Source organism: Chroicocephalus ridibundus, chromosome 2, assembly GCF_963924245.1.
Source record: "Chroicocephalus ridibundus chromosome 2, bChrRid1.1, whole genome shotgun sequence".
Lineage (NCBI taxonomy): Eukaryota > Metazoa > Chordata > Aves > Charadriiformes > Laridae > Chroicocephalus > Chroicocephalus ridibundus.
In genome coordinates, this window is record NC_086285.1 from 154,103,448 (window position 1) to 154,127,213 (window position 23,766).

General features: G+C 43.9%; 1 protein-coding gene across 1 annotated transcript in view; it reads right to left on the bottom strand.

Annotated features, from left to right (window-relative positions):
* The window catches only part of EXT1 (exostosin glycosyltransferase 1), a 185,801-nt gene that overhangs the window by 103,403 nt on the left and 58,632 nt on the right, over positions 1-23,766 (bottom strand). The gene's annotated exons all lie outside the window — the stretch shown is intronic.

The window sequence follows — 23,766 nt, forward strand, 5'->3', positions numbered from 1 at the left end:
CCAGCTTGAGCTGCAACTCTCCTATCCCTCTGACCCTTCACACAGCTCCTATCAACATTCCAAATTGCTGTTTATCTTGGTGTTTTAACAAGACTCCTTTTTTTTTTTTTTGGGCTTGCCCAAGAAATTTAATTCCCGTTCAATTCTAGGTTTCAAAGCTATATCAGACGGCAGAGTTTGATCAGTTTAGCTTTCTTGCTTCTTGGGAAAGGAATGAGTAGCAGTGGTGACAGAAGAGTCACCTACTTGTAGACCTCAGCAGAACTCACTAATGCCTTTTAAATTAATTTGAAAGGCTGTCTTGGCACAGAAAGGCCAGACCTTCCTCTTTTTAATTAAAACTTAAAACAAAAAAAAGCAGGGTGAATTTATGCCTTAATCTCCCTCTCTGGTCAAACAACGTAGCTTTACTCACTGCTAGCAAGTACACTTTTTTTTTTTTTCCAAGCCCTGCCCTTCACTCATAAACAAAACCAGCCAGAGCTCCGACTCATTATAGCCTGCACAGACACATGGTCCTGCTGCGAGGGCAGCCCCATGCAGAGAGGCACACAACAGCAGAAGGAGCAGTTGTCTGCTAGTTTCTTATTATAACAGAGCCGCCGTTCATACAGCGCTGGGGCTGTTTAGAAATTCCATTTTTAAGTCCCGTTCCAAGGGTTTGTAAACCTGGATGGGAAAATTCGTTACGGATGGAATCACCACACGCTGAGCTGAGCCCTGCTTGTGCAGCAATACGTGGTCCCCTGCCGACGGACGCTTACGGACCCAGGGCAATGGCTCCCCGAGCCTCATTCCCCTCCGACCTCTTGCCTCCGCTCTCACGCAGACTGACTTGTGGTCACCAGCTGCAAGAGCAAACTGTGGCGGTCATATCTGTATGCCACAATAGACACAGCAAGAGGAAGCAGTGGAAGTGTAAATTTTCTCATTTGCTCTTCAGTTTTGGATTTGGGCAAAACACGACAAATTTGCAAGCACTGTGAACAGAAACATACATCAGTAAACAAATCCATTCCTTTGCTGAGCCAGAGCAACGCTAGCCTTAGCTACACTTTTACAGCTGTCTTGATGAAGTTTACAACTGTCTCAATACAATTAAAAGAAGAAGAAATTTTGAACCCTGCAGTAACAATTATAAAATTAATCTAGACCTGACAGATATGCCAAAACAAGCAGGATTCCTTGATCCATGGATCAAATGTTACAGCAGACCTGTCAGTCAGCCGCTCATGAGCGCAACAGCCCTGAGGTCTGTATGGCAGTGAAGACAGATTAATAATTGGAATGAAGCATGGACTGCTAATACCTAAGACAAGGGAGGTGCCCAGCACGGCTGCTCATTTTGCTGATGTTGACATTTTGCTGATGTGGGCAGGGATGCGAGCAGGGACATGGGCAGACTGTCCCCGTGGGTGCAGGCAGCACCCCAGTGCCTCCCAGATGGCAACGCTCATCACAAGGGTTCATCTGCCTGAAAAACGCTCCAAACACCAGCCGGGGACCTCCAGCAAAAGCCACACATGTTTTAAAAGCAATCCTCTGGATTGTCCAGTCTTACCCACCTGATGGCTGGGAGAGAAGCACTGGCTTCCTTCCCTTCCCCTTTCTTTCTGGAGTGAGTCCAGAGAAGGGCAACGGACCTGTTGAGGAGTCTGGAGAACAGGTCTTATGAGGAGCGACTGAGGGAGACGGGGTTGTTCAGCCTGGAGAAAAGGAGTCTGAGGGGAGACCTTATGGCTCTCTACAACTACCTGAAAGGAGGGTGTAGCGAGGTGGGTGTCGGTCGCTTCTCCCAAGTAATAACTGATAGGACAAGAGGAAATGGCCTCAAGTTGCACCAGGGGAGGTTTAGATTGGATATTAGGAAAAATTTCTACACTGAAGGAGTTATCAAACATTGGAACAGGCTGCCCAGGGGAGCGTTGGAGTTGCCATCCCTGGAGGCAGATGTAGTGCTGAAGGACATGATGTAGTGTTGTGGTGCTGAGGGACATGGTTTAGTGATGGTTTCATCAGTGTTAGGTTGATGGTTGGACTCAATGATCTTAAAGGTCCCTTCCAACCTAGACAATTCTATGATTCTATGATTCGTTAGATGCACAGTCACACACCGACTGGCCTCGTAGCTGCTGCTCCACCATGCTGGCTCCTTGCCAGCTCTGGCCGGGGTCCGCAGGCAGCAGCCAGCTCACCCTTGGCGGGGCCGGCACCTGCCCCGCCAACAGCTCTCTGTGACAGATCGGTGCTGTCAACTATCAACAAGAAGCTGTAAAAAAACAAGAGCCAAGCAAAAGACACCCCTCAGGTCAGGCTCCCCCATTTCCAGGGACGGGAGGGGGGCATCCAGCCTTCCCTCGCCTGGAGGCCATGCCTTCCCTCGCCTGGAGGCCATGCTCCTGCATTCATTTCAGATGGCTCCATTATCACACCAGACACTTCAAATGGTCTTTGTTAGGCCCAGGGAATAATCCAAGCAGGAGAGGCAGTTGCCCGAAAGGCTTCAGCTGGGCACTTTGGGGTTTTGGGAGGGAAGGGCAGAGCCGGGCCGGGGCAGCTCCCAACTGCTGGACGGCCACGCTGTTGGCAGGCCATACTCACAACATGGTGTCCATACCGAAACACGGGTATTTGGGAGCCTGCAGATACAACTGGGAGGGTTTGCGCGTGGAAAATATGAAGTGACCCACCTTTAAAAAAAAAATTTAAAAATCCCTAAAAATCTACTGTAGGTAGAAGCTTTTCAGTTCCACCCTCCAGGCAATTTTTCATCTAGCTGTCACTTTTCACTTCAAAGGTTATTCCTTAAAGCTAAATAAAATATTTATGTTATCCAGTACAAAGCACGAAAAATTTCTGTTTTGCTCATTTCTGCACGTGAATTTGAAACCTGCCTGCAATTTCCTTTCTCTTGTTTGCAGGTTTAGCTGTGAATATTAAGTGCTCATGATTACTAGAACTGAAAAACCAACAACCAATCCCAAGGTCAAACACGGATATTAAGTGCTGGGTCATTTCCTGCCTCAGTGACAGATCTTCCCCAAAATGCTTGCTATCACATCAAATCAATTAGACTTTTTTTCTCTCTGTATCAGAGGTTATCAAGAGCTTATTTCATCGGTTAGCACGAGGTGGACTCCTGCCCCACAGGGAACCCTGCGCAGGTTATAGACTGTCAGACCCCTATTTACACGCAACGCAGTAAATACCAGTGCTCAGCTTATCAAACCGATTCGGTTTTATTTATTTATATCAATATATCAAACATATCCAATTTTATTTTCTTCAACCAACTCAGTTAACAGCTCACTGCATATACTGTGCAAATAAATCTCATAATATTGCCATTTCATTTTTGTTTGTTTGTTTAAACCCCCAGCTTTAGAGCTAGCAGCTCTCAAATCAGAAATGGAAAAAATGGGTTTAGTCATCCCTGAACAAATTTAACTCCTGCTAAATTCAATTTTATTTTGCTTCTAATTTCATTTAGAGTAAGTCCAAGGCTTTCTACGTCCCAAGTTAAATACGAGAACTATAGTTTTCACCAAACATTGGTAGTGAAAAGCGCCATAAAAATGCTATCATTATCCATCTACTCCCTGTGCATTTGCTAGCAAAAACTAACCTTTGTAAAGGCCAACTTTGCCTATTAGTTTTGCATGAGTAAATTTAATGCTGTTCTACTGACCTCACTCCTATTTTTTATCCTAACTTGGCTTAGGCAGGTTCGAGTGATGTGGACAAGAAGCCGGTATCTTCAGAGACACAGGATTTACTTTTTGCAAACATTGGCCTTATCAGAGTAGGTGCTGGAATCCATCACGTAAGAGGCTTGATTAAAGCATTATAAATATAAAAAAATAAAGATTAAGAAAGCATTTATACACCTTCAGTGCAGAGGGCCACAACACACCTCCAACCTGTATCAGATGCAAGGGAAATTCCTCCCTGTACATGGGAGCTATCACCTCTGCCAAAGCAAGCATGAAACTGAGAGATGCTTAGTGAACCAGGAGAACCATTCTAACCTACAAAGGAAAATGAGACATTCGTTTTGAGGGAGTGTAAGCAAATATACTTCATATGCAACACGCAACATAGGAAGCCAACCTGAGGATGAAGACTGCATTCCACATGAGCTGCAGCTGCAAGGTGCCCACGTCTTCTCAGATCCTCTGGACATAAAATGAGTTTCACCACAGGCACAGAGGCCCATCCAAATGCATCTGGGGGCATCATCCGGAGCTGACGTACACCGGCATGTTAAAAATGATCCACTCGGTGTAATGATACGTATGTGGGACCATCACTGCTTAACACTTACCCAACAGGTGGGAGAATAGCCCCATCTAAAGAAAACTTTGAAAGAGGGCCTGTTGTCACAAATGATGAAATAAAGTTTTCCTCATCTTGACAGCATACGAAACACAAATGAAGAATAATCCAGTAAGTAAACTGTTACCACTTGGGGGATTCAAGTATTAGAAAGAAGCTACTTAAAGCCAATTGGGAGATCAAATATTAAATAATAATGTATTAGAACTAATAAATTAAAGATGAAATGTGCTTTACAATTTTAGTCAGAAGTACCACTGGCTTTAATCTGAAAAAATGAAACACAACTAAGAACAACCAAGACGGCATTAATCTCTGAATTCAGCGCCGTGCCGAGAAAAAATAAAACGGAAGGACTTTAATCCCACATAAGGTTTTATCTTGCACTGTTTTGATCTGGCAAACTTACTTTGAGGTTTGCTTGTTTTCACAGCATTTACTAGAGAATGAAGGGGCCAAGGTCCTCCGTTCAGCCAAAGCTTTCTGGTAGCCACCAGTCCTGCCGCCCTGCTCTGCAGATGACGTGGCACACTGTCCAACCTCTGCTGGCTGCACCTCCATATTAGAAGATAAGCATGCCTGCAATCTGTTCCACTTCATGCTAATTACAGACAAATCCTGTTTAGTCTACTCATGAAAGTAAATTGATTTGCATGGGATTATTTACAAGGGTAAACGGGATCTAGACTGGCCCTAAGGATTTGGGGCTTTTGGGTGAGATATCGATGAAGTCCCCAGTTGGATGAATTCTGAGTGTCTTTCACATTGTGTTAATACAGGTCACCGAATGTGATAGAGAGATATCCTCCCTCCACCAGCCCTACACAATACAACTGGTTTTTAACTTTTTTTTCAAATAACAGAGTTGATTTACTATTGTGAATCTTAAGCTTTGCTTTGAATAGCCAAGAGATCTGGTAATAGTAGATAACTGTAGAATCTTTTATTTATTTTTTTTTAAGGTAGTCACAAAGGGACTACCTTCTTTAGACCAGTTAGCATTTTTGAAGGAGACAGATAAAGCAATACTACAACTTGGCCCAAACCTTCCTTTTGCCCCGTTTACTCCACTCCTCAGGGATCCATGCAGCGTCTTTAAACAAAGCATAGCTTATATGCCTCATACATTATTAGTGCAGCATTTTCTCCCCAGGCTTTCCAAGCTCTCAGCTCCCTGCAGAGCCGCTGTTGACACTTCACATGCACCTACTTTGTAGCCCCTTTGTCTTATGACAAGATAATCAGTGCGAGGCAGATAACTTCCTTCCACGAAGCAGCTAAGGTGGCTCTAGCGCGGGGTAGTCTACCTTCAACAGCAGTAAGACCAAAGATGACATGAGGAGAGACAGCTGTAGAACTCCAATCTCTGAATTTCAACTTTCTGGAAATCCCTCGTTACATGACAGCATCGGTGCCGGCAGAGAGGGAAAGGGGGATTCAGCGTCTCTCCTGTCATGCTGTGAAGCTCAAAACTTCACATCTACAGCAGCTTCATCTTTCAGCAACTGCTGCACGTTGGCTCGGGGGGAACCACAGCTTGTCGGATCCTTGCTTTTCTCTTACATAAACATACGTGCACTTGCCATCTTAGTGGCAAAGTCTTTTATCCCTGAACAGGTCTCCCAGTGCCCAGGTTCTCACTGGTCCAGCCCAGCTCTCGGGCTCTTCTACCACAGAACAGATGTCATGCCTTAAATTGTTCCCTCAAAGACCACTGTGTTTCTGCACTAACTGTAGTAGATTCTTGAATATTAACATCGATATTTCTCTCTTGCGTATTCAAACTCAGGAGAGATTAGCCCAGTCTTGCTGTGACCCATCCTCTCCATCAGGCCAGTCCAGGAGTACAGTATTTGTGGCCTTATTCATTCTCAGACACCATTGACCGACATTCTCAGACCGACTTATTGCATCCAACAGAATGGGTGGGATTTTTTAAAACCATTTCCATGTTGGCAACATTTTTAAATATCCTAAATGTTGCACCAGCTCAAAAAAAATTCCCTTTGCTCCAGCTCTCATAGCTGGGTAGCTCTGTGAGTAGTTTGGTTTTTTTTTTTCCAGAGGCAGATAACCTTCCCTTTAAAGCTCAGCAAATGTCAGGTATTTACAGTGTCATGCTCTTCTCAGGTTTCTAAGGCCTCTCTGATACAGATACTCAACCATAACCAGGGCTCGTACACAAGAAGCAGGGGTTTTTTTATGTGTTTTTTTTTTTTTAAGTTTGCCTGCCCTAACAGCACTTGAAAGCTTTTTAAGCAGTAAATTCCAAGTGAGCTGCAGGACAAGAGACAGAATTGCCCTAACCCATCTCCTCTGCTCTCCCTGTGATCCTTGCTTACTCTTCCCGTCAGTGACCTCATGTTAACACGGCAATTTTCCCATTTTACTTCTTGTATCTACCACAGCCACTCATCTGTGGCTTAGGACAGGCAGCAACTCCTTGGTAAGCACTTGCAGGGACGCAGAAGGGCGAATGCCAACTCCCTGCACGACCCCAGATTTGCTAATGCCCAACGGCTGCAGGACAACATGCCATGGTCCAGATAGTTCCCATTCCTGGGAATCAAAGAGCACTGTAAAGAATTATATATGACCCTAAAATCCAGCCCAGTAGGCACCCCAGCCTTCAGCAGCTTAGAGGCAGGAGGCAGTCAGTCACGGATCTTCTGCCTGCCAGTACCCGTGGGCAGTTTATCTGCAAACCAGCAACCTTCAGGTGATGAGCCAGACCTTTTGCCAAAGTCACAGGATGTTTTCCTGACTCCACAGTGTCTCAGTTCATGACAGCTCAGGATTTGGCCCAGGAAACAGGCTCGTTCAGTCATTCCCCCACTTCCAGACAGGCTTATCTTCACCAGTTCAGTCTGGCTAAGAAACGCTGCAAGGCATTTGGCTTTGCTTATCGGTGGGAGTATCTAGAACCGATATCGCAGACAGCAGTGACAATAGAAGCCTGCAATTCCCAAACTTAACTAATTAGAAGAATAAGATGAATTCAGGCTGGATCAGGAGATCTCCTCTGCTAACTCAGTTTATTGTCTGTATTGACCGGCACAATCTGGCCAAATCCCCAGTGCAAACAAGCAGTTTTAGCCAATATCGTCACAGAGCCAACAAGTCTTAATTTGCTACAGGAAATGCTCATTTTACTGTATCTTGTACATCTGGCAACGGCTAAAATGCATCTAACTTAGTCAACAGTCAGATGTGATGAAACACAGCCAGCATTTTTCCACTGGCGTAACGCAGAGCTCAGCAGACGAGCTGAATCCAAAATTTGAACACCACTGAACATCAGATGTTTCTACATTCATTTTCAATTAAATGTTTTTGTGCAGGGCTCAGAGAGAGAACGAGGCTGTCTAGAAGTATGCTACACGACAGAAGATACATAAAGGAAAAAATAAATAGAAGCACCTACACGAAGCTCAAGGCTGTTCCAGTAGCACTGCAGTGAAGATCTCTTCATCTTGCAAATCAGATTTCGCCCCCCCATCCACTGAAATACTCAGAAAGCTGGTTTATTTGTTGAAAGTTCATTGAGGGTTAGGGTACTTTTTTGACAGCTGCCCAATACAAATAATTAAGTTTAACAATTTGTTCCCATCAGAAACATATTCAAGCCTTCTCACCCACATTAGATCAAATCCCCAATTTTATTTTGCACTTGGATATTTTGTAAACATGCAGTTTCCCTCTAGCCCTTTGGTCAGCCCTTTGGTCAGAAGGAAGCAATCGTCCTCCTAGGTGCCAAAGCTGCCTACAAAATGATAGAGGGGCCAATTCTCCTGGCCACCTTACCCCCCTCCTCCCTCCACACACACACACATTCTCCACGCCAATTTCAAGTTTTCCAGGATGGAAAACTGCTCCACACAGTTGCACATAAGAGTCACAAGGAGCATACAGGGAAAATTTTCCTCCGCTGCTGGAAAACATGACTAACCAGCATGTGAGATGGCTCCAAAACTGACTTGGGTCTCCCAGCAGAACAGAGGAATTGGTTGCTAATGTGGAAAGCCCAAACTCGCTGCAATCACACTGAATTTCTGACTCATTCCTGTTGGCATCATTCATTTCTCGCTCTCCCCTTTGATTTCATCTCCCCCTGACCCCCAAATACAAAACCTTGGGAAAAAGTAACACAGTAGCAATTACATTATATTTTATATTCACTTTGAGAAATCATCTCCATTTTCCTTGTTGATCAAAGGGGAAGAGGAGGTGACGATCTACACGCCTGAAAGTAACAGTTTCAGGATAATTTACTGATTACACCAATTCAGAAATACTCAGACTTGGATACCAGTTGGCTGGCTGGACTTAGTTTATAGGAAGTAGTATCTCCCTTCTCTTCGACCTGTCTCTCCTAGAATAGCAGACAGAACAACAACATAAACATCGCCCACTTAATTCTTTCTTATTTGTAGTTTTCCATGGTGCTAAAACCAGTGTTTAATACCAAAGCATCGGAGTTTATATTAAGAAATATATTTTTGCAAATTAGAAAAAATACAGGCAAAAAATTAAGTTACTTGATCAAAGGCGTAGAAAATTCATGGTCAGAGCAGGGGCAAGAAACTGGGTCTCCAGTGAAAGCTGACATCTATTTCCCTCCAAGCAGAGCTTCATATGGAAGCCGGGGGTTTTCTTGCTTCCTCCCTTCTTCGCGCTATCACTCGCTTTGGGAGTCTTTATTTTGGTCTGACACTTTTAACAGGGTTGGAATCAGCTCTGAGATTTGCCAGTTTTCTCGTGGGAGGGATCTGTTTGGTTTGAGAGAGAGTGGGAGAGAAGTGTTTGATTTTGCAAACACAACCTGCACACAAAGATATTTTTGTTCCCTTGCCTTGCTATCAAAAGGTCTAGGCTCAAACCCACTGAGCAAAAGGTGGATTTAAAATACCGAGATTAAAGTGAAGGCTGCGGGTGGAAGGACCTTCGGTTTTCACTGGGGGCTTAATCCCACCACCCCCGTTGCTTTGCTGCAGGCTGGGGGATGAGACAGAACACCCTGGACGTAGCGTTCTTTCTCCTGCTACTCTGCTGCTGGCACCCTAGGAGCTTTGTCTGATTTTTTCGGTCATTTTTACCTGGTGTGAGGCAGCAGCTGGCAATAGAGGCAAGCAGTGAGTGTGGGGTCTCCCTTCCTGGGGCTGCCAGAGGGCAGAGCGGCTCCCCACGTCCCAGCCGCTCGTCCCTCTGGGAGCCAGGCAGCTGAACAGGGATTGCCATCAGCTGGGACTGAGGGAGTTGGTAAGCGGGGCTCTGCCCCAAATCTTGTCCTGCATTTGTCCAGAAGCACACAGCACAAAATAATCTTTCCAAATCACGTTTTTTCATCGCAAAAGGAACAGCTTGTCTAATGCTGAAAGCACCCCGACCTCCTCTTCCCCCTCCCTTAGGGGAGGGAGCCATAAGGCTTTTGCACTGGGTGGTTGGAACGGCATGGCCTCCTCCAAAAACCTCCGGGGAGAGACAAAGCAATCAAACCGGTGCTGTGCTTTATCCCGGGACTTAACAAAAGGAGGTTCCCTGTCAGCCTGCTCTAATGAGATGCATTGCATGGGCATTTCACATTAAATCAGAGCAAGTCTCCACTGCGTACTTCCCACCCCCTCCTCAGCAGGACTCTCTAGCCCTGGGAAGCTCCCGCACCTCTCCCAGGCTCCCCGGATGGAGCCGCACACAGGGCAGGAGCACCCCAAAGCAGCTGTGCAAACCAGCTTCAGCTGCATCTGAGCTCTCCGAAACACAGGGCCACCTTTCTTTGGGCTCCACATGTGCCTCACAGGAAAACAGGGCTATTTGCTAAAACTATGCAAATAAGCCAAAAAACTCTAAAACCAGCGCTAAAGGTAAAGTACAAATGGGATTAATTGTCAAACCTGCAAAGCATTCGAGTGCTACTCAAGTCAGCAGCAGCATCTACAAGTATTCAGCACATTTGACAAATCCATCAATAAGCTGATGGATTATTTCTTTTCTGCGTGGAAACGTTACTTTAATGTAATTTCCCTACTGTATTTAAAATGACAGGATGTATATCTGCTTATCCAAAGTAAAAAATATTTTTTTTTACATCTCAAAGCCAGTTACAAGTACCTATGACCTATGAATGCAAAAAAACGCCTAGGAAACAGAAGTAAAATCCCCCTATCTATATACTCATTTTTATCATGCAACAGATCAGGACTCTGGAGCTGGAAGAGGTTTTTGATTGTGGAAAAAATTGTGACAATTCTTCAACATATACAGGAGAATCCAAAAAATTAAGCTTTTATTTGTCTTCTGCTTCTAGCGCTTCGCGCATGGCGCTCTGCCTTCCAAGCAGTCTTGGGAGTGAGCTGTGAAGGAGAATCTGTTCCACGGTACAATAAAACTTTAAGTCACTTAAGTAATTCTCCCCCACCAAGAGAAAAAACCAAAGATGGAGGGGGGAGGGGACAGATCCACATTCACATCTGAAGGGAAGAAAGCCAAAAGCATTCCTCATTAAATTCCAGTCAAATATTCCCTGTGTAAAATGGCTACATGCTGCATGAAAGCAGCAAGCTAAACTTCATTTCCAGGGAAAACAAATACCTGGTTAGAAAAAGTAGTTTAAATGAACCTGGTGTAGATCATGTGAACGTAATCCTCGAAGCTATTTCCAGCTAGGCAACAGTAATGAGAAAAACTCTTCAACTGAAGAAGTGGGTTACTTTCAAGCTGCATTGCTTTCCCTCTGGATTTAGCCCCTTCTCTTCCCCAAAATACACGATACTTATGGAGCAAAACTAGAAGCTGGGGTTTTTGTTTCATTCTGTGTTTGGTTTTTGTTTCGGAGCAACCATTTCATAACCATAATATTCACAGACACTGTTTGCTTTTCAGACAGATGTTGCATTGTAATTCTGTCCAAATGAGTTTGGGGTTTTTTTTGTTTGATTAGGGAACAAAGCCGATAAGAGGCCACACAAAATCTGTAGAAGTTTCGATGAACTAACTTGCAAAATTGCCTGAAAGCAACAAGACTGACCACTTGCACTTCCAAGATAAATTCATCAACAGCTGCTTTCTACTTCCCTCCCTAGTATGTGTCTCAAAAGAAGCCTCAGGCAGACCTCCCTCTCTTCATCCGCCAGAGGGTTGAGGTCTAACGAGCTCCTGGGGAGGGAGGTGAGAAAAGAGGGGCAGGACAGCGGGGACCCGCACACGCAGGTGCTGCACGAGCCCCTCTCCCCGTGAGCCCACGCTCACCCAGACTGTGCAAAACCACATCGAGGTGGCAGAATGTTGCAAAGGGACATAAAAGCATGGCCTGAAATGGAGCTTGTTAGAGAAGAGATAAGGGAAAAAAAACCACCCACACATGCCAGCGGAAAATGATGGCCCCAGAAGGTCAAATACTGCACAAAGGAAAAAAATGTTGGCTATTACGCAATATGAGATAAATTAATCGAGGCCAGAGAAACAGCAGCTGCTATGCAGATGGCACTTTCCACATCTTGATTGCCAAACCGGACAACTCAGGACTCTCTTATTTCCGTTAATCTTCTTGGGCAATGATGGGCCACAGCAACCAATTTAAGCAGTCACGTCCAAGCATCCTAGGAGTCTATGGAGTGCCTATGGAAAACGATGGTTCTGGGGTTAACTAAGCCACGATTCTGATGAAAAGCAGATGCCATTTAATTACTAGGGGGGGCTTCCACTAATTATAACCCATGGAAGTATATTTTATAGTACACCAAAGATCAGAATTAACAAGAGCCCAAGGCTACTAGTACACACAGTTCCTCCCATGCCATTAAAATTGTAGGAGTGGGAAGAGAATCGGGCCACTTCAACAAAAGGAGCCATCATTGCTGTCATTCCAGTAAATCCTGCATCTTGATATAAAGAGCAGTACAGCCTTAGTTCAGGCTCCCCTTCTACTTGCCTGTGAGACTTCCTTTACCAAAATTATTTTTTTTTTTCCCCACAAATTAAATCTGTGTTAATCCCAAAGTTTCCTCCCTAGCCTTCACCCTCGTGAATAGAGTACCATTCCTGACTAAACTACAACACAGTCTTTGGCAACTGATGTTTTTTTTATTTTTAAAACTCTGTTTCACATTTTCTGTACATAGGAGCCCCTGAATTACGTAACAGGATCTTGGTTAAAACCTAAGAATTTTAAACATTTTTTCCCCTGTCTGCATCGTGATTGTAAAGGCATATAAATCACAAGCTTCTTTAAGCTATAAGTTCCCATTCTGCTATGTTTGGAAGAAAATGCTTTCTATGAAGAGTGAGGTAGGAGGCAGTGGCAGATATCCAGATAAATTCCTTGCTTCGGTCCATATGAAATCATTTCTCAGTACAAAGAAATCCAAATGACCTCAATTTTTGTGCCTAAGGTTCACTTTTCACAGTATTTTAAACATACCACCACCCTAAATGCTCTTCAGATCTAATACATGCAACAATCCCAGGAAATTCCTTTTGGTTTACCCTTTACTTACAAAGAAAGCCTCACAGATGAAATTCATTTCTCTTAAATTCTTTAAACAATATGCAAGCAGCGAAGGCATCGAATACAGTGCTAATTATGGGTAGCGGGCCTTTTCCTATTTAAATGGTCAGGTTAAAATTTACGGTGTGGTTTACAGACTATGAAAATTCCTGGTGTAGTAGGTAATGTTTGTGGCCCTTCCTCATGAGGATCCTGTCTACAAGCACGGGAATGCAATGGCGTTAAAATGTACATTAAGACATAAAGAGCAAGGTTTTAAATCACGTGTAGCAAAGGCTAAAGTAATCTCACCTCTGAGTTTAAAAATGCCATGGGCATAATTCTCCCAGTGGTTTCATTTTCACATGGAGGGTTCACCACATGAAAACTATACAAAGGTATGACGAGGGAGATGGTACAGAAGGCAGAGTTTGCATAGAAAGGTGACTTGCTGGTCTTTGTGGGCAGAAAAGTCAGCCTGACTCCTTCGGTATCAACTCATGGCAGAAACTCACAGCTTCCCGGGTTAGCAGCAGTTTACGCATCCCATACAGTACTCAGCGCGTCTTTCACGTCAGGGAGAAAAGCCTGGGGAAGGCCTGTGCCAGCACCTTGCCTCAAAGCCCTCTTCCTTTGGGGTCAGGCAAGGAATGACACCGTTTCAGATTTACAGCTGAAACTACACTCATCCACGCCTCTCCACCTCTAACTTGGCCCAAGATGCTGCTTTTCTGTTATTCAATAAAGACCTCAGGCCTTGCATTTCCCTACGTTTCGGCACTGCTGCCCTGGCAGGCGGGAGATGCCAGCAGGCAGCAAGGCTGGAGGGTTCCTCTCCCCCTCTCCGCAAGAGCGGACCGCACGCCGGCTTTGCTGCAAACCCTCACCCCAGCAGCAAGAGGCCTGCAGACAGCCCCGTTCTTTTTAAATCCCCCAGGAAAGGCAAAATCGGATGTGCCAGGTAGCAAAGAAAGCTTTTTTGTACCACAGCTTCCTCACTTCGCATGATTAGGGCTTACTTAAAAGGAGTGGAGGGCTGGTTTGAATTCTTACCCCGCTTCTCCCCCTTCCCGAGGAAGCTCTGGCTTTCTGACCAGATGCTGGGAGCAATTCCAGCTCCATCTGTTTGAGAGTTTTGAGTTGTGCAACATAAATTTTACTTTAATGTGTGGTAATAATGACCTCCAAAACCCCATCTTGCCTCGTTCAAATGTGCTAGCTGAAAGCCAGTTTTCATATACGTTAACACATTAAGTATTGCGGAGTGCATGTTAATGCTGTTTATGAAGATTAAGCCACACAAATTCCCATTAGCGCTAATGGCGGTTTCATGACCTAATCCCCGAGAAACACAAAAAAAAATTGCATCCTTCAGAAGCTTAGATCTCACCCCCGTACTCCCTACCCATGCCTGTCTGGTCACTCCCACGTTCAAACATCCCATTGCATCCATTCTCATTAGGTCTCGCAAGCTCCGCGGGTTCAGGATAGGTCAAGCCTTCAGATTGAAAAGGCTTTTACAAAAGTTAGAAAATGCTACAGGAAATGGCACCGGTGCTTCATTAAAGTGAATTTTCCCTCTTAAGGAAGTATCAAATCAGTGCTAGGGTTTGTCAGAAAGTTTGGAAATTTTAAACTTTGCCGAGAGTTAGTCTTTTGGCATTCTTGCGCAGACATCTGCACGGCCTGTTTTAACAAACCAGAAACAAACGCTGGCTGTGCTCCGTTTCTGCAGTTCTGCTTTTTCACAGCCAACCTATCCCATTTCACCTACTTTTTCAATGGCAAAATGAAGACACAAAAGCTGATGAACCGAATGTTTTCAAATGTAAATCTCAATTCTCCTGTGAAAAGGCAGAAAGCACTGTATTTTCCTCCCACAGGATGCTCGCCCCATCTTTGTTGCTTCACTTTAATTCACGTCCTAGCAGATACAGCGAAGCACTGAAATGTTGTTTGCTGGGTGATGTATTATTATCATAATATATGTTATTTGTGTTCACAAGCACGTACCTAAATACAGAGAAAAAACTATCTGTTCTTTCCCAGGTGGCACATGTTATTCAACACTTTTTTCTTCTGCAAACAAGCAAACATCCAGCTTTGGCAAGAATCAGCATGATGGCTATTTCTTTTCATTCTGCAAAGTTCTTTGCAGAGGTCAAGGGCACGGGAGAAGGAGCTGTGCAAGCGGCAAGTTTCATCAGAAACCAAGGAGGGGGCAGAGACGGGTCTTGAGGCAGGTCCACGCTGAAACAGCCATTTGCACTGAAACAAGATTCCCAAAGGAGCAGGTTTCCTCTTCATGCTCTCTGACCGCCTCTATCCCAAGATCAATACTAAAACCAGACAGCTCCTTCTTTTCCCTGCTTCACCCCTCCTTGCTCTCTGAGTACCCTAAACCTGGGTCTTCCCCACCTGTTGCTCTGCGCTGCCGCACACGGAGCAGCCTGGGCTCCAGCTGGCAGGGTGCAGCGCTCGCAGCTAAAGACTGAGATAACACCACGTTTCATGCCATTCATCTCATTTTAGAAACTTGGGTCAAGGCAGCAAGCTACACACCAGACAATGGAGTAAAACAATGATAAGCATCATTTACCAAAATTATTCAGCTTTTTAGAGTGAAATAGTGTCTGTGTATCCAGTTACCAGAGAAAAATGTTGTCCCAAGGCACACAGAATGAAGTCACACACTTGGCCTTTGAGGTGAAGGAATTTTTTCTTGTGAACTGTCACTGGTAATAGACGGATGACAAAGTGGTCATTTACTCTTTGTTGATGATACTACATCACACACTGGGTTGTATGTACTGCACCGAGGCTTGCCTTTTAGTTTAATCTAAATGGCGGTGAAGACTAATAGATATATAGACTTCAACTGCATGCTCTCCCAAAAAAGAATCAGAGAAACTGATGTTAAAAAAGAGGTCATAATTATGTGCCACACCATACTGTGCATATCAAAACTTAAATGAATTTATCAAGTAACTTGTCTTGCATTCAGCAGTCAGGCACAAACCTTTGTCCATGCTGAAGCCGTGCTCAGCAGTGAGGTGACGGACACAAAACCCTACGGCTGTAGTAGACCCAAAAGATTACCTCTGATTTCAGATTGTCTGCATTTATTGTTCCCGGCATCTTACACTAACCACAAAGGGGGAAAAAATCAAATTAAAAAAAAAGGAGATTCTTGCCTAAGTAACCTACAAAGCCAGAAGTTTAAGGGGAACTAAGCAACTAAGGAAACTGAATGAACTTTGATACAGAGCAGCTGATAATATACATTGAAATCAGCCCTAAGCCATGTTTGCAAAGCTCCAGTCGGATGCAGTGAAAGAGCAGAACCAACAGTCAGGACAGATTTGAATGCCTGCGATGAATACAGAACAACAGAGATAAGGCCAAAACATGATGAAAACCCAATTTTTTTTGTTTAGGGCGGGGAGCCCAGGCTTTTCCCACTGGCCCTTTTCTAAAATAAATAGGAAAAATTAACTAACAGTCACAAACTACAGAAAGTTCAACACGCAAAAGAATTCAGCCAGGGGTTCTAGACAACAAATTCTAATAGCTGGTGCTGGCACGGACATCCTGTTCTGACTTGCCTTTTACCCATTTTTCAACAGCTCTAGACAGTCAAAGAGAATCATATTTTGGGCTTAAAAGTTTTGGAGCAGGGGAGAATCCAGACCTTCCCACATAATGTAACAGAACGACTTAATCTTGTTTCCTCAGTAGGGCTCACTGCCAAAATATTTAGTCACTTTTAGTCTGTTTGCTTTTGATACAATTATACATTTCTGGTTTGTCATATCCTTATCTGATTCAGTTTGATATTTGTTCAACATGAGTGTTTGGGAGTGGGGTTTGCTGTTTGTGTGCACATTCACATACATTTCCGACCATCATTCTGTGAAACACACGCATGCACCGACTCCCCCACGCTCCCACACACAAATGAGGGCAGATTTAGTTAATTGCCATATGGAAAAAGCAAATATACCAAAGACATCCTGTGAAAGAAGGCAAGGAGATTGGTAAACTCTTGAGCAGTACATCAAGAGAAGTTTCAAGGCTTTTATTTGAGGAAGAGACCAGATCATCTAGTATTCTGTTTTGGCGAATTTATGTCAAATTGACATTGCAATTTCGGCAGCATACATAAAACCACACAATTATTTAGCACTGTACAGATTTTACATAACTCCTGAAGTTACTGACTTGATTCATTTTCCTTCCGACTATAAGACAGATTAATCTGAAATGAATTAAGACAGGCAACCAGAAGTAATGTTACTACAGCCGGTAAACATTCTTTAAACTGCTATATCAGTAAGCCGCTTAAAAGCCTCACTATCATCGTGTGCTACATCTGCTCAATAATTACTACCTCCCAAACCAAGGATTATAACTATATGCTGCGTATTGTAACACAACAGGCAAAGCTGTACAGGTAGTCAGCAATCCCAAAAGCAGAAGTTGGTGAAACAGTTAATTACTCACACACAGAACGTTGTTAAGCCCTGGAAAATCAGGGGGTGGGGGGAGCCATGCCCACTCCCTCCTACGGGCAGATGCTCTGAGCCTTGAAATGAGAATTGCCATCTCATCTTAAAAAAAAAGAAGAAATCAAGCCACACTGTGCTTTGTTACAATACACAGAAATATTTCACATAAAGAAAGAAAAATTGCATTATTAAGGAGAGTATATTGTAATTACAGTTTATTAAGGTTAAAAAAAAAAAAAGTCAGTGCCCAGAGTGGGGTGGAGGAGGAGGGAAAGATTCCTCTCACGAAAAAAAAGGCTTTAAATTTTGAGACTAAAACAAAAAGCACTTTGGGAAAAGATCTGTTAATTCCTGTAGGACTGTGGTTCTGTCGTGGTTTAGCCCTCTACACCTAAAGGAAATGCAAGTGTTTAACAACAACTCCAGATAAGTCCAGGATAAAACATAACCTCCACCCACAAGCACTTTAGTCTACAAAATGTGGCAATTGTGCATTTAAAGAGTTTGGGCCGGTAGAAAGGAAATCATCACCACCAATTGTGAAGCAGCTGCTAACTAAGGCCAGGCTCTGGTTGTATGCAAAACTGTATTACACAGCTGCAGTAGCTGCACTAACTGCAGAAATAAAAATACCCCCAAAACAAAAATCATACCGTTCAAAAGACAGGCGCAGACCACAGCGTGGAAGAAGAATAAAGAGAAATTTGTGTAATAAGAATATTTCAGTTCTAAGCTTAAAATTAATTTCTCTAAACTTGCCAAAGAAATACTTATCTCCAAGATCGTAATTCAGTGATGTCTCAGTCTACATAGTGAGAGACAGAAAGAATCAAAGGACGAATTAATTGGCAATGCAACAGTTCCCAGTCCTGATTTGGTTTGTCTACTCCAACAGTATCTTGCACATACATGTTCTAATACCTGATATTGGAGGCCTGTGAATTTTGCTCTCAATACCCAAGAAGAATGCAAGAACACAGGAAAATTGCTGTCTTCCACCTGGGCACTTGTTTATACTCTGCTTATCAGATTGTTTCCCTTTAAAAGTTAAAAAAAAAATAAAAATAAAAATAATCAGTTCAGTTAGTCACACAGAAATTTTAATTACTGAAGGTAACTCCTAGGCTACTGGAAAGTTTTCAATCTCTGTACGGAATTGATTAAGAACCACACATCAAAATACCCAAAGACAGGTAAATTTAGAGGGAAACAAAGTTCTACTATTAACTTTTTAGTTTCAAGATGTTCGGTAGCACATGGACCCTCTCACCAAAAGACTTTTGAACACAAATGTCACGGAGCTAACATTTCAGGTAGAACCAGAAATACCTTTAAATCGTAGTTCTGGAAGAGCCTCAAAAGAAAAACAGAGAACACAGTCCTACAAGCTGCTTTTTTCAAAGCCAACATGCACAATTTAATATCAAGTAAAATTATGGCTGGCTGGCACGGCTTTCCTGAATGGGTGTGCTTCACAGGACTTCAAATGTGCTATTTAACAAATCAAAAGCAGCGGACCATGCAAATGTTTCAACAAAATAGGATCAATGCTTGATATGAAGTTACTTAGTGCTCAAAGTAAAAGAAAATTACAGTCTACAATGAGAATATTTAAGAAGATGATAACTTGTATGAAATAAGCTCTCTTTTACTCTTGCCCCTTCTTTCACATCGATAACTAATTTGGGTTAGAGGACAAAACAATGGAAAGACTCCCATGTGGGATACCATTTTGTCATTACCCAGTATAAAGAGCATCTACTAAATACAAGCCTGAAAATAGTTCAGCCCCAAGCTTTAGATCAAGTCTTTTAGCATATTTATACCCTCACTGTTGTTACATGGCTTAAAATAGTCCAGAAAGGACCAGCATGGAAACGGAGGGATCAAGTCAAAGGGGAACTAAGGAAATTACCCAGTTACTATTTCCAGGCTGTTTTCTGTCCCAACTGCCTGCCCCTGCATAGTCAATAGAGAAGGAGCCAAGTCCAGAGGGTCCAATTCTGCAGCATGTACAGACACAGCCCAACAGGATTAAAAACCATTTGGGGGTCACACAACCACCCTGGGGCCAGAGCGGGCCAGTGACCGCCAGCTGGTGCGAGCCATTCCGGCCAGATGGCTGCCAAGCGCCCAAACTCTGCCAGGGACACAGACAAGGATTTAACCACCAACATGCTTAATTATCAAAACCCCGCAGGGGACCCACGGAGATGTCCGTGGATGTCGCGCACTGGTAGTGCTGCGATAGTGATGCTAGAAACAGGAACACCTGCACAGGCTCCCCAGCTGCAGCTCCCTGCTCCACGCCGTACCAAACACACAGGGAACATTTGTGACAGCTCAGAACAGACACCCACTAGCAGCTACAGAGTAGTCACCCACTCCTCCTTTACCCATAACCTTACCTGACTTTCTCCAGCTGTTTAAAAAAATAAAATTACCTTTACATCCTGAGAACCTGGCTTTGTAGGGCACATATCCTCCAACTCAGTAATCCGTTTTACATACGTAAATCTGGTTTGTGTGGACACTCCTGATCATTTGCTATCTACTGGTCCACCAGTTAGGTGACCAGTGCTGGTTTGCTACTCCAGAGAGTGCTGGCTGATTGCTCTACTGCGTGCCAGATTTGGTTTAAGGTGACGTATCTGTCTGTGACAAAAGGGCTGAGGACTTCAAATGACTTGGGTGGGAAGTTTCTCCTTTTCTGTGTTTCATTGGGAAATATTATGGTTCCAAAATCCAATAAGAAAATTTCACTGCATTATCTGAGCAGACAGAAAGTGTGAATCTTTTTTTCAAATACAAAACTGCAAAGCATTAGGCAAAAGACAAGTAACTAATCCTTGTTTAAAATAGCTTGCTTTGTTTAAAATACAACATATGCCCCCTGGCATTAACTACTTCAGATCTCAGGGGCTTGAGGTTATTTCAGGATTCGGTAACTAATGCAATAATTATATTACTAGGGGTTTAAGCAACAACGTCTACATAGTTTAAATATCTTCCTGTAACTGCTTGGTGATAAACTACATTACACATCCTCCAGAAGGCAATATATTCTGAACGCTCAGACAATATTTATGAGTTTGTTTCAAAGGTTTCTGATTTTATTTAGAGTGTTCAAAGTGTGTAGGCATAGTCAAAGCAATACATTTTAAACCCTGCCATAAATCATTCACTGTGCAAAAGCAAACTTTCATTAAAAAGAAAGCCCTTAATTGGTGAGAACTTCCTGAGTGTAAACTGTCACTCTGGATACCACCTCTTGAGCCTTTCTTGTAGCAGATGGTCATTAACTTGCGGCAGGATGGGCACTCCGACTGCCCGAATCATCCGGCTCCGCTGTACCGCCCCGGCCATCCCCCTGATGGGCAGAGACCCCCCAGCCGGCTGGAGCCCCCTGCAGCCGGTTCAGCAGCACAGACCACCTTCACCACCCAGGGGACCCAGCCCATCACCACCCAGCTCCCAGCCTGAAATTCAGCGTTTCAGCCCCTGACCAAGCGGCTCCAAGCTGAACCACTGAATAACCATTAGCACAGAGACCCAAGATCTCTTTTGCTATTATTCACGTTTTTCTTCAGTGCATGTTCTTTAGCTCATACAGAATCTCAGAATCATAGAATGGTTTGGGTTGGAAAGGACCTTAAAGATCACCTAGTTCCAACCCCCCTGCCATGGGCAGGGACACCTCCCACTAGACCAGGATGCTGAAAGCCTCATCCATACATTTAGCTTGGTGATGTAAAAAAGGTATTTATTAAGCTTATGGATGTTAAGGATTGCCTGTTAAGATTTCAACTGTCTAAGAGAGATTTCTAAAAGTCACAAGCTGACAACACTCCTAAATGTGAAATCAAATTACCAACACTTCCTTCCCTGCCAGCACTTCTGAAGGCCATTTCACACCTGGATGAAACCATTCACATTTTAATGTATGTGCTTTGACTTCACTGAGGGATGCTGATTTGCCTCCACTTTCCTGGCTGCTCCACCTGGAGAAGTCCTAAAACACATTGACACTGCCCAGCAAGGGACCCAGCAAAGATCCTTTCACATGCAAGGATCCCCAGGCCAAATCCAGGGGACACCATCCTGTCAGCCAGGAGGAGTTTGCAAGTGACAACTGAAAAGACAGAGATGTTGAAAGCTACATGGAAGGCAGAATTCAAAAGTTCTTCTGAAGATAAGACAATGTCACTTTAACTGACCTTATCAACACATCCAGGAAAAAAAAACAAACTTAAGATTCTTTCAAGACAGTTGAACAATAAACAGGAGAGAAAAATATTACTTTTTGAACGCAATAGTTGTTCAAAATATGGACACTGAGTTGTGGGCATCACAGCTTTTACATCAGCCCTCTACACCTGCACACAGGTAAATAACTCAGAGATACCAGAAAGTGAGGGAAGGAGAGGAACTATAATTAACAATAAAACTCTGATATTATTTACAAGTATACCCAGAAGGCAGCACCTCACCCCTTCAAGTTTGGCTCCCAACAAAGAACATAACAATCTCACCTGGAAGAGCACAGCACTGCTCTTACCTTTCTTCACATCCTATCTGCTATCACATCCTTTAGCTGGTGATATTGGTGCCGTGGCCCGGGTCAGAGCTGCTCTAGCTATTGGGAAAACAGCGATTCTCCTGTGCAATGTCGATTAATATCATTTAGGAAGCTGACGTTGTAAGCATTAGAAAAATCAAATTAATTTCATCTACATTACAAAAATCTAATTTATTTCTTTCATAAGCACTAACTGGCTTTGCTTATCCAGATTTTCCAGCAATGAACCTTGCTCTGAAAAGCTGGTAACTGATCAACATTTTTCTTGTATTGGCCAGAAATTTCACTTAGTTTTAATCTCACTTTGTATCATGTAATTGAGAAAAAGAATAGTCTGTAACAGGCCGACCCTTCACAATGCTGTCATCTTCAGGAAATTTTACGCAGGAGTTTTATCAGCGGCTGTGGTGGCCATGACGGGCAAAGCCACACTCCAGGGCCAGTTTCAACATTACATTAAGAGAACATTCAGGGAAACTTCCAACTTCCCCTGTGGTCACAGCCAATAATGTAATGCTTGCCAGCATAAAACATTTAGGTATTTTAATATACATTGCAATTTGTGTAATACAAGACCAAACTCAGTAAGGAACGGGAGGAGAACAGGGATGGCCGAGTGGAATAACAGCTGTAGATTAAACACCATCCACAGTGCTTTGCTGGAGGGAGGACAATAAATAAACACAGAACTGCTGATCTCAGCTCAGTCCTTGAGGAGCTGTAAGGTCCAGGCCACAGAACAGGTCTGGCATAAAAATGCAAAAGCTACTATACAGACAAATTGGGTAATGTCTGTTCAAGAGAGAAATCTAGGCTTGAGCAGGGAAGGACCACAGATGTGTCACTGCTGAGAAGGAAAACCCAGTCAGGTAAAAAGATTTAGGTCACCTGCATAGCAGGACTAGGAAAATCCATGCTGGCTGGCTGCCCTGCATGTGACCCGCCGGAAAAAAAGGCTCAAATTTACTCTCCAGACAGACAGCTCCTTACAAAGGAAACTGAAGATTAAGACTCCACTGGAAATTACCCCTTTGGAGATTAATATGTGCAGAGGCACACGTGTACACACAGGCAGTAACGCATCGGCAATGCACTGCTGGAAACGCATCTGAAGGCGGTGGAAATGCAGCAGGGAGAGCAGAGTGGGCAGGCTGCTCCAGGCTGGGGGCTTTAACGCTGCCGTAAATATTACCCGGCTCAGCTCTTCCAGCTCGACGCAACCGCCGCTCGTCAATATGACTGTCAGCTCTGCATTAGCGACGGGCCACATGACAGCCACGGGTCACCCGTTGCCCCGGGCCGGAGGGACTGGCCGCAGATGGAGCTCAGCGTGCCCGCACAGGAGCAGCCCCAGACACCTTCCTGCCTGGGCAGAAAGAGGAAACGCAAAGGGGAACCCAACACCAGGTGTCATCCAGGAATTTGCTTGATAGCAGCTCTGTGATCAATTGCTTGGGGTAGTGAGCTTTTTAGGAATTATCCAGGAATGCAGAGGCAACCAGAAAGCTCCCTCTGAAGTCTGGCCGCAGTGAGTGACCTGCCTACATGCCAAGGTGACGGATGCCTGCGTCGGGGAGCCCATCCTCTCCTCCTGGCCTTGGAGGGGCTCGTGGGCCGGGAAAAACAGGAAGGCTTTGATGAAGCGCATGGGTATGTATGTCAGTGCTACAGAGCTGTCAGGCCACTTTGTTAATGCAGCCAAGCCTTTAAATAGAAAAATGAGAAATTCTCTTTAACACTACTTTTTCTTTTTTTTTTTTAATTTCAAGTTCTTCACAAACCAGTCTTGACGCTGAACTCATCTACAGGGAAGGCGCTTTGCTCCTTCCTTTGCTAAAAAGATAGATTTTAAAATGGCATCT